Here is an 8653-nt window from a genome sequence, read left to right as displayed (position 1 = left end):
ACTTCTGCGCATGGGCCACGAAGTTTCAATCGCACTGTATGTGGCCGCCCGCACGTGGTATTTTGTGGAAGAGCCACATTCAAGGGGCCAAAGAGCCGCAGTTTGCCAACCACGGCCCTAGCGGGTTTGGCTCAGTCGATAGAGCGTCGGCCTATGGACTGAAGGGTCCCAGGTTTGATTCCTGTCAAGGACGTTGGTATTTGCTGTTTCTCCCCATTATTCTATCTCAGATTCAGATGTCACTTTGTAAGGCCTTTCCTGACCAACCTATCTAAGGCACTTCCCACATCTACTCCATGACAGGACCCTAGTTGATTATCTGCAGAGGGTGTCTCAATACTTGAAATTATCTTTTTTCTTTTTTTTTTTTTTTGCTGTCTCCCCATAGCCACTAGAATGCAAGTTCCTTGAGAGCAAGGATCTTGTCTGTTTGGTGCTTAAAATTGTGCCTCACACATAGTAGGTGCTCACATATTTGTTAAATGGAAGAAGTATATATAACTAAGCTTGCATCATGTCCTCGTGAGCCCGTAAGAAGTGACCGTCTAGCTTTGTTGAAGGCATTTTATAACTTCGCCTTCTTTCCCAGTGTTCCACTTGTACCTGTGGTCCAGTCAGTCCAGCCAGATCATATCCCCTGCCTGGAGTTTCCTCCTTGTCCTCTGTCTTCAAGAATGTACTCTTGCCTGGCCAGTGTGGCTCAGGGGTTGAGTGTCAACCTATGAATCAGGTGGTCACGGTTCGATTTCCAGTCGGGGCACATGCACGGGTTGTGGGCTCGATCCCCAGGGGGAGGGATGTGCAGGAGGCAGCCAATCAGTGATTCTCTCTCATCATTGATGTTTCTATCTCTCCCTTTCCCTTTCTCTCTCTGAAATCAATAAAAAAATTTTTTTAGAGTACTCTTGTTAATTTGCTCATTCAACTACAATAACTTACTGTTTCCCTCACCCTCTAGGGCATTTCAAATATGACATGGGAATGATCAATAAACAGGTAGTTATTACTTGATCAGAAGAAATGTTTAATTATTATTATTATTTTTTAATCCAGGAAAAGGGATAGGGAGAATGTTTGAAGAAGGATGTAAGGGCCAGGACCCTGCAGCACTGGCACAACCAAACCTCTATGAACGATTTTCTGAACTCAGGTGATGATTCTTTCTGTTGTATCCTCCTCCCCAAAGCAGAAAGGGACTCAGTATGGGAGCACAGATAGAAGGAAGGGTGGAATAATGTCAGAATATAGAGATAAAAGCTTCCTGAATTCTAAGCTAGCAGGGCCTCTGAGAGAGGTGAGGGAGGTGGAGCCAATTATTTAATGAGTCTTACTCCTGCCCCTCCCGTGTTTACCAAAGAGCTTGGAGACAGACCAGGCACCTGAGCCACTTTCTCCTTTCATTTATTCAGTCCTCTTTTTGTTCTTTTTATGATTATCAAAGTCATACAGGCTTCTCACTGGCAAAGTTTTGAAAAGCATCAAGAGTTAAGCAGAAATCACCTGTAATGCCAAATTATATCCACCATTAAAGTAATTGGTATATTTTTCCCAACAAAGTTCAAATTTAAATGAAAACCAAGGTATTACCTTGTAACATTTTTGTCATCCCTCCTCAAAATGTACTTTTAAGAATTTTAAATTGGTTCAACTCTATCCGGTTGCATTAAGAAATAGGATGACTAAACATTTGAACTGGCTCTGGAAGGGATTTCACACAGAGCAATGCAGAAAAAAGCCTTTTAACTTTGGCTTAACCTTTTTTAAAAAAGTGCCAATAGAATAAGCTAAAATGGGAAAGTTATTGAAGTATGCCCACTGGGTCACCAAACCCAAAGCTCCCGAAGGCCTCTTTTCCTGGCCAGGTGTAGCAGGGAATCCTCTATTCAGGCCAGGGCTCTTCTCTATTTCAGTTCTCTTTTTCTTTATTTAACTGAATACGTCTTCAGTTTTCATTATCTGTTTTGTCATTTTGGGGAAAACCCAGCTCTTCTTGTATGTCTCCATTATTCTCACACCTTCTACACTCACAACACCTCTGACACCAGAATGTGTGGGGTTTTCCCCCATCAAACAATACTCTGACCCCAGGTGGGTGTCCAAATTTTACTCAATTCTGACACTACCTGGAAATAGCCTCAGATTCCACAGGTTGAGGGCTCAGTCCCCTGAGACTGCCCCCCACTTCAGATGCCCATCACAAGTAGTGGGCCCCCAGGTTACCCACAACCTCTGTCTGACTTGGCTACAAATGAGATGTCCCTTTGACCCCTTCCTTGGGTTCTGCTACAGCGGCTCACAGAACTCAGGGAAGCAGTTACCTACATATACCAGGTTATTAAAGATATAAAAGATACAGATGAACAGCCAGGTGAAGAGTTACTGAGGGGAGATCTGGGGTGGTCCCTAGCACAGGAGCTTCTGTCCCTGTGAAGTTGGGGTGCACCATCCTCCCAGCTCATGGCTGTGTTCATCCACGGGAAGCTCCCCAAACTCCCTGCTATTGGAATTTTTATGGGTGCTTCCTCTTGTAGGCATGATCAGTTATTAACTCATTTTCCAGGCCCTCTCCTCTCTCTAGAGAAGTTGGATGCGGCAGGCCGAAAATTTCAGCTTCTAACTATGGCTCGGTCTTGCTGGTGACCAGCCCACATCCACTACCCCCCGAAGTCGCCTCAGAACAGAACATGCTCCTCGTGCTCTTATTATATGGAATGTACAAGGGTTTTAGGAGCCCTGTGTCAGCGATGGAGTCAAAGACCAAATATTAGCCCTCGCCTGTTTGGCTCAGCGGGTAGAGTGTCAGCTTGTGGACTGAAGGGTCCCGGGTTCAATTCCAGTCAAGGGCACATACCCAAGTTGTGGGCTCGGTCCCTAGTAGGGGGCATGCAGGAGGCAGCCAATCAATGATTTTCTCTCATCATCGATGTTTTTCTCTTCCTCTCTGAAATTTAAAAACAAAACAAACAAAAAAACACACCAAATATTAGATGGAGAGAGGCTCCTAGTGTTCTTACCACTTAGGAAACTGTAAGGGTTTTAGGAGCTCTGCTAGGAACTGGGGACAGATACTAATATATATTTTTTCTGTTATTTCACATTTGTGTGCACACACATCTTTTATCCCCATAGACTATAACTTAGGGGTTCTCAACCTTGGTGCTATTGATATTTTGGACCAAATAATTTGTTTTTGGGCCTGTCTTGTACATTGCAGGATTCTTTTTAGCAACATCCCTGGCTTCTACCCACTAGATGCCAGTAGCAAACCCCTCTCCTGACAATAAAAAAAAAATGTCTCCAGATCACCCTGGCTGGTGTGGGTCAGTGGTAAAGCATCAGCCCAAGCACAGGAGGGTCTCAGGTTTGATTTTCAATCAAGGCACATGCGGGAGGCAACCAATCAGTGTGTCTCTCACATTGATGTTTTTCTCTCCCCCACTCTGTCCCTTCCACTCTCTCTCAAAATCAATGGAAAAAATATCCTCCAGTGAGGATTAATCAAAAAAAGAAGTCTCCAGACCTTGCCTATTTTTCCCTGGTGGCAGAAGTCACTCCACCCCCAGCAGATGAGAACCACTGCAGTAGCTCCTGGAAGTCAGAGGCCTGGTCTTATAAATTCTGTATCCCCTAGAATGCATAGCACATCGTGAGCATTTTTGTTGTCCAAACAGTATCATTGCCTCATGAAAATCATTGCTATTATTTGTAAAGCTCACACTCTTTGTACTGTTCTAAGCTCTTTACATATATTAACTCATTTAATCCTCACAACAACTCTATGAGATAGGTACTATTTTTGTGCCCTTTTTAGAGTCAAGAAGCTAAAGTTCAAAGAGGTTAGGTTAGTTGCTCCAGTCACCTCGCTGGGGAGTAACTGGGATTTGAACCCTAACCAGGTAGTCCAGCTGCAGAATCTGGGCTCAACCATCTTGCTATCTGCTACTTTTAAATACAAAGAACAAAACTCAATTTGTAAAATAAGTCAGACATTCTCCATTGGTCTACAGAATCTGCATAGGCAAACACATGGTAAAAAATAAAATTTCCTTTTTGACAGAATAGAGCAAAGCATTTTGCAAAAATCTCCTGAATTGTTTCAGTGGATGCATCATAGTCTGTAAAACTAACATAGCCAGTCCTTTATTGGGCATTTTGGTTGTTGCTAATATTGTATCTGAAACATTATAATCAATTGTTTACTGCATATAAGTTATACTTCAAAAAATGTATCAAACATGTAAGGATACAGTTTGATACATTTCGACACATGTATAAACCCATGCTACCACCAACAATCAAGATGTAGAACAGAACATCTTAATCACTTTTGTTCCTTTCTGGAGTGGTGTACTAAAGCTGGCTAGTGTCCTGGTACCAGCTGGGAGAATCAGTTATGTACATTTCTCAAATCTGCATTTAGTGACATCACATCAGTAGCTCAAAATTGGCCAAGGTGGGAGTATTTACACCACAGAAATTGATCAAGTGTCACAAACCAGGGCTGACCTCCCACCCCTTTTTTTGACCCCGTATAGTCTGCCTGCATCCCCTGCCCCAGGCCTTCACCATCCTATTGCTTGTGTAAAAAAATTTTTTTAAATATATTTTTATTGATTTCTGAGAGGAAGGGAGAGGGAGAGAAATATCAATAATGAGAGAGAATCATTGATTTGCTGCCTCCTGCATGCCCCCTATTGGGGATGGAGCCCCCAACCTGGGCATGTGCCCTTGACTGGAATTGAACCCAGGACCCTTCAGTCCGCAGGCTGATGCTCTATCCACTGAGCCAAACTAGCTAGGGCTAAAAAAATTTTTTTAAATAAAATATAACCACTAACTTCAAAGGGTTGGAAGATCAAATTAAAGAAATATCCTAAAAAAAAAGCACCCTGAAAAATAGGCATTAAAATATTTTTTAAAGCTAGAGGTAGCCTAGGAGGACTAACATTTAACTAAGGAGAGTTCTAGAGAAATAGAAAATTGAAGGGAAGGCCATCATTGAAGGAATAATTCAAGATATAATCTCAGACCCAGCCACAGCCACGGTGGCTCAGTGGTTGAGCATTGACCTATGAACCAGGAGGTCATGGTTTGATTCCCGGTCAGGGCACATGCCCTGGTTGTGGGCTTGATCCCAGTTGGGGGCGAGGGGTGTGTGTGCAGGAACTAGCTGATCAATAATTCTCTCTCATCCTTGATGTTTCTATCCCTCTCCCTTCCTCTTTGACATCAATAAAAACATTTGAAAAAAAGAAATGATCTCCAACTGAAATCATCTCCAGAATGAGAGGCCCACATAATGGATGAAAAACAAATGAATTTCAGATCATTGAGTACACAGAGGAAAGTTACTAAAAATCTTCCAGAGAGAAAACACAGGTCACATGAAAAGGAGCAAAGGTCAGAGTGGTACCATGCTCCTCAGCCATACTGGAAGACAGTGGAGGAATGCTTTCAAATTATTACCTATAATTTTAGGAATTAGCCAAATTGTGAATTCAGTAAAGTAAGCACATTTTCAGATGTATGAAATCTTTTTTTTAAAGTATATGAAATCTTGAAAATTTTACTTCCTACCCATCTATCCTTTCTCAGGAAACTACTGGAGGATGTGGTGCACCAAAACGAGAAAATAAACTAAGAAACAGGAAGACATGTGGTCCTAGAAACAGGATATTCAACATAGGTGAGAAATGAAGAGAATCCCCAAGGTGATGACGAAGGGAAATCCTAGGGTGACAGACGGCCTGGCTCAGAGAGTGATCAGTCAGGATTGGGGCAGGAGGACAGAAGGCACCAGAATGGATGTCCCCAAGAATTAAATGAGATGAATAGAGGAAAAATGTACACTTTTGGTGATAGTGGAGAATAAATTCATTATAGGGACATGGAAAACTAAACAAATAAAAACCAATTTGTTATTAATAATTCTAAAAAATTGATTTTTTTAATAAACTGAAAAAGAAAGAAAGCTTAATTATAGAAGACTAAATAACTTGGCTGTGCATGGTATTTATGGAGGCATAATTATGTAAACAGAGTATATGGATGGATCTCCACTAATCCTAGCATTCCTGGGCTTGCTCCTTGCAGTCTGCATTCCAGCCAGCAGGGGCTGGCTCTCTGTTCTAACTATTCTGGGTTTCTTCTGGTTAAACAGGAATTGATTTAATTACATTCTATTGGAAAATTAATACATTAAGAAATTAATTGTTGAATTAAAATATCAATAAGAAAAATGGGTCTAAGCAAAAGGCTGTGGACAAAACTACACACACACACTTTATCCCCCCATTTTTGTACTAAACACCTGTAAAAGATTGTCTGAAGCTTTAAACTTGTGTTCTGCTAACTAATTTGAGAACTTTGATTTACCCAAACTATTTATACCCAACCTTCATCCTCTTATGGGGAAGTTAAGTTGTGCATATTTGAATCCAGCATATGTTAGCTTGACCCTTACCACATTATATTGCAAGTTTTTTGTGTTTTGTTTTTTTCCTAGTTCCGTTTTCTTTTTATTCACTAGCCTGTACTCAGTTCAAGGGCAAGTTCTTGTTTTTTCCCTCTGCAAGGTTCTGGCACCTAACACAGACAGACCTTGGCTCTCCTCTCCTTTCTCCTCTCCTTTCTCCTCTCCTCTCCTCTCCTCTCCTTTCTCCTCTCCTCTCCTCTCCTCTCCTCTCCTCTCCTCTCCTCTCCTCTCTCCTCTCTCCCCTATCGCTAACGCCCTCTACGCGGCAATCACAGGCACTTATGTATCAGGTGATATATGAAAAAATTCTCACGGGAGAAGCACTCTCCTCTCCTCTCCTCTCCTCTCCTCTCCTCTCCTCTCTTCTCCTCTCCCTTTCTTCCTTCCTTTCTTCCTTCCTTCCTTTCTTTCTTTTTTTTTAATCTAAGATTTACTGAGTCACCACAGAAACCACAATTTGAGATGGTGACCCCGTCTGATATCTGCAGGGCACTCAGTTACTCACCCAGCACTGTCACCTCTGTCTGCCTGACGCTGACACTGGTGTTTTTATCGCCTCTTCCACCCTCCCATTTTGCAAAGAGGACCTGAGTTCCTCAGAGTGCCTTGACCAAGGTCACACAGGTCAGTGTCGGAGCAGTATTCAGGCCTTCTTACACCCAATAATGCACATATACATTTGTATTTTTATATATTTACTTACATTTGTATACATGAAATGTATTTTAATCCTCACCTGAGGATATGTTTTTATTGATTGTAGAGAGAGAGAAAGGGGGAGGAAGAAAGAGAGAAACATTGATGTGAGAGAGAAACATCAATCAGTTGCCTCTTGTATGCACCCCACCTGGGGATTGAACCTGAAACCTAGGTATGTGCCCTGACCAGGAATTGAACCCACACCTTTTGGTGTATGGACAATGCTCCAACCAACTGAGCCACCTGGCCAGGGCACATTTTTATGTCTTATTTGAAGTTTAAAAAATTACCATTTTAACTGTTTTTAAGTACATAGTTCTAATGAACTATGTTAAGTATGTTCACATTATTGTGCAACAGATCTCCAGAACATTTAAATTTTTTTAAGTTATTTTTTAAAATAATTTTTATTTTTAAATTACAGTTGACATACAATATATTAGCTTCAGATGTACAACTCAGTGAATAGAAACCCACATAACTTACGATACTTAATAAATCCAATACCCATCCGGCACCATACATAGTCATTACAATATTATTGACTATTTCAGAACTTTTTCATCTTGCAAAATTGAAAACTCTATTAAACAACAACTCCCTGCCCGGCCTGTGTGGCTCAGTGGTTGAATGTCGACCCATGAACCAAGAGGTCACCAGTTCTATTCTCAGCCAGGGCACGTGTGGGGGTTGTGGGCTTGGTCCCCAGTGGGGGACGTGCAAGAGGCAGCCAATCAATGTTTCTGTCTCTCTATCCCTCTCCCTTCCTCTCTCTCTCTAAAATAAATAATTGAAAAAACCTCCACATTTCTCCCTCACCCCAGCCTCCAGCAACCTCCATTCTACTTCTGTTTCTATGAATTTGAAAAGTCTAGGTACCTTATATAAGATAAATCATACAGTATGTCTTTTTGTGATTGCCGTATTTCACTGAGCATAATGTCCTCAAGGTTCATTCATGCTGTAGCATGTGCCAGAATTTCCTTCCATTTTAAGGCTGAATAATAGTCCATTGTACATATGTACCACATTTTGTTTATCCATTCATTTGTCAACTGACACAGGTTGCTTCCACCTTTTGACTATTGTGAATAATACTGCTGTGAGTAGGATCCTTGAGATCCTGCTTTCAATTCCTTTGGGTATATACCCACAAGTGGGATTTAAATTCTCCATCTAATTCTAAAAATGAGCCCCTGTTGGAGTGGTTGAATTGGTTGAGCATTGGGCACCGAAAGATTGCCAGTTCAATTCCTGGTCAGGGCACATGCCTGGGTTGTTGGTTTGATCCCCAGTCTGGGAGCATATGGAAGGCAACCAATCGATTGATGTTTCTCTCTCCCTTTGTCTCTCTAAGCAGGTCCTCGGGTGAGGATTTAAAAAATAATAATTCTAAAAATGATTTGAGGCCACTATCCCAGCACCTTCATTGATATTTTTAAAATGTTCTGAATCTTGAATTAATGAATAAAGGGGCCA

General features: G+C 41.6%; 1 long non-coding RNA gene across 1 annotated transcript in view; it reads left to right on the top strand.

Annotated features, from left to right (window-relative positions):
* The window catches only part of LOC111827949, an 8744-nt gene extending 2799 nt beyond the window's left edge, over positions 1 to 5945 (top strand). Inside the window, exons 3-4 of the long non-coding RNA XR_002831695.1 lie at positions 1054 to 1150; positions 5596 to 5945. This is a non-coding gene — a long non-coding RNA (uncharacterized LOC111827949). The remainder of the gene's footprint in view (positions 1 to 1053; positions 1151 to 5595) is intronic.
* The last annotated feature ends 2708 nt before the right edge of the window (positions 5946 to 8653 follow it).

The sequence above is a fragment of the Myotis lucifugus genome, unplaced genomic scaffold, assembly GCF_000147115.1.
Source record: "Myotis lucifugus unplaced genomic scaffold, Myoluc2.0 scaffold_254, whole genome shotgun sequence".
Taxonomy (NCBI): domain Eukaryota; kingdom Metazoa; phylum Chordata; class Mammalia; order Chiroptera; family Vespertilionidae; genus Myotis; species Myotis lucifugus.
The sequence above is the reverse complement of the archived record's forward strand: the minus strand, read 5'-3'. Positions and strand labels throughout refer to the sequence as shown.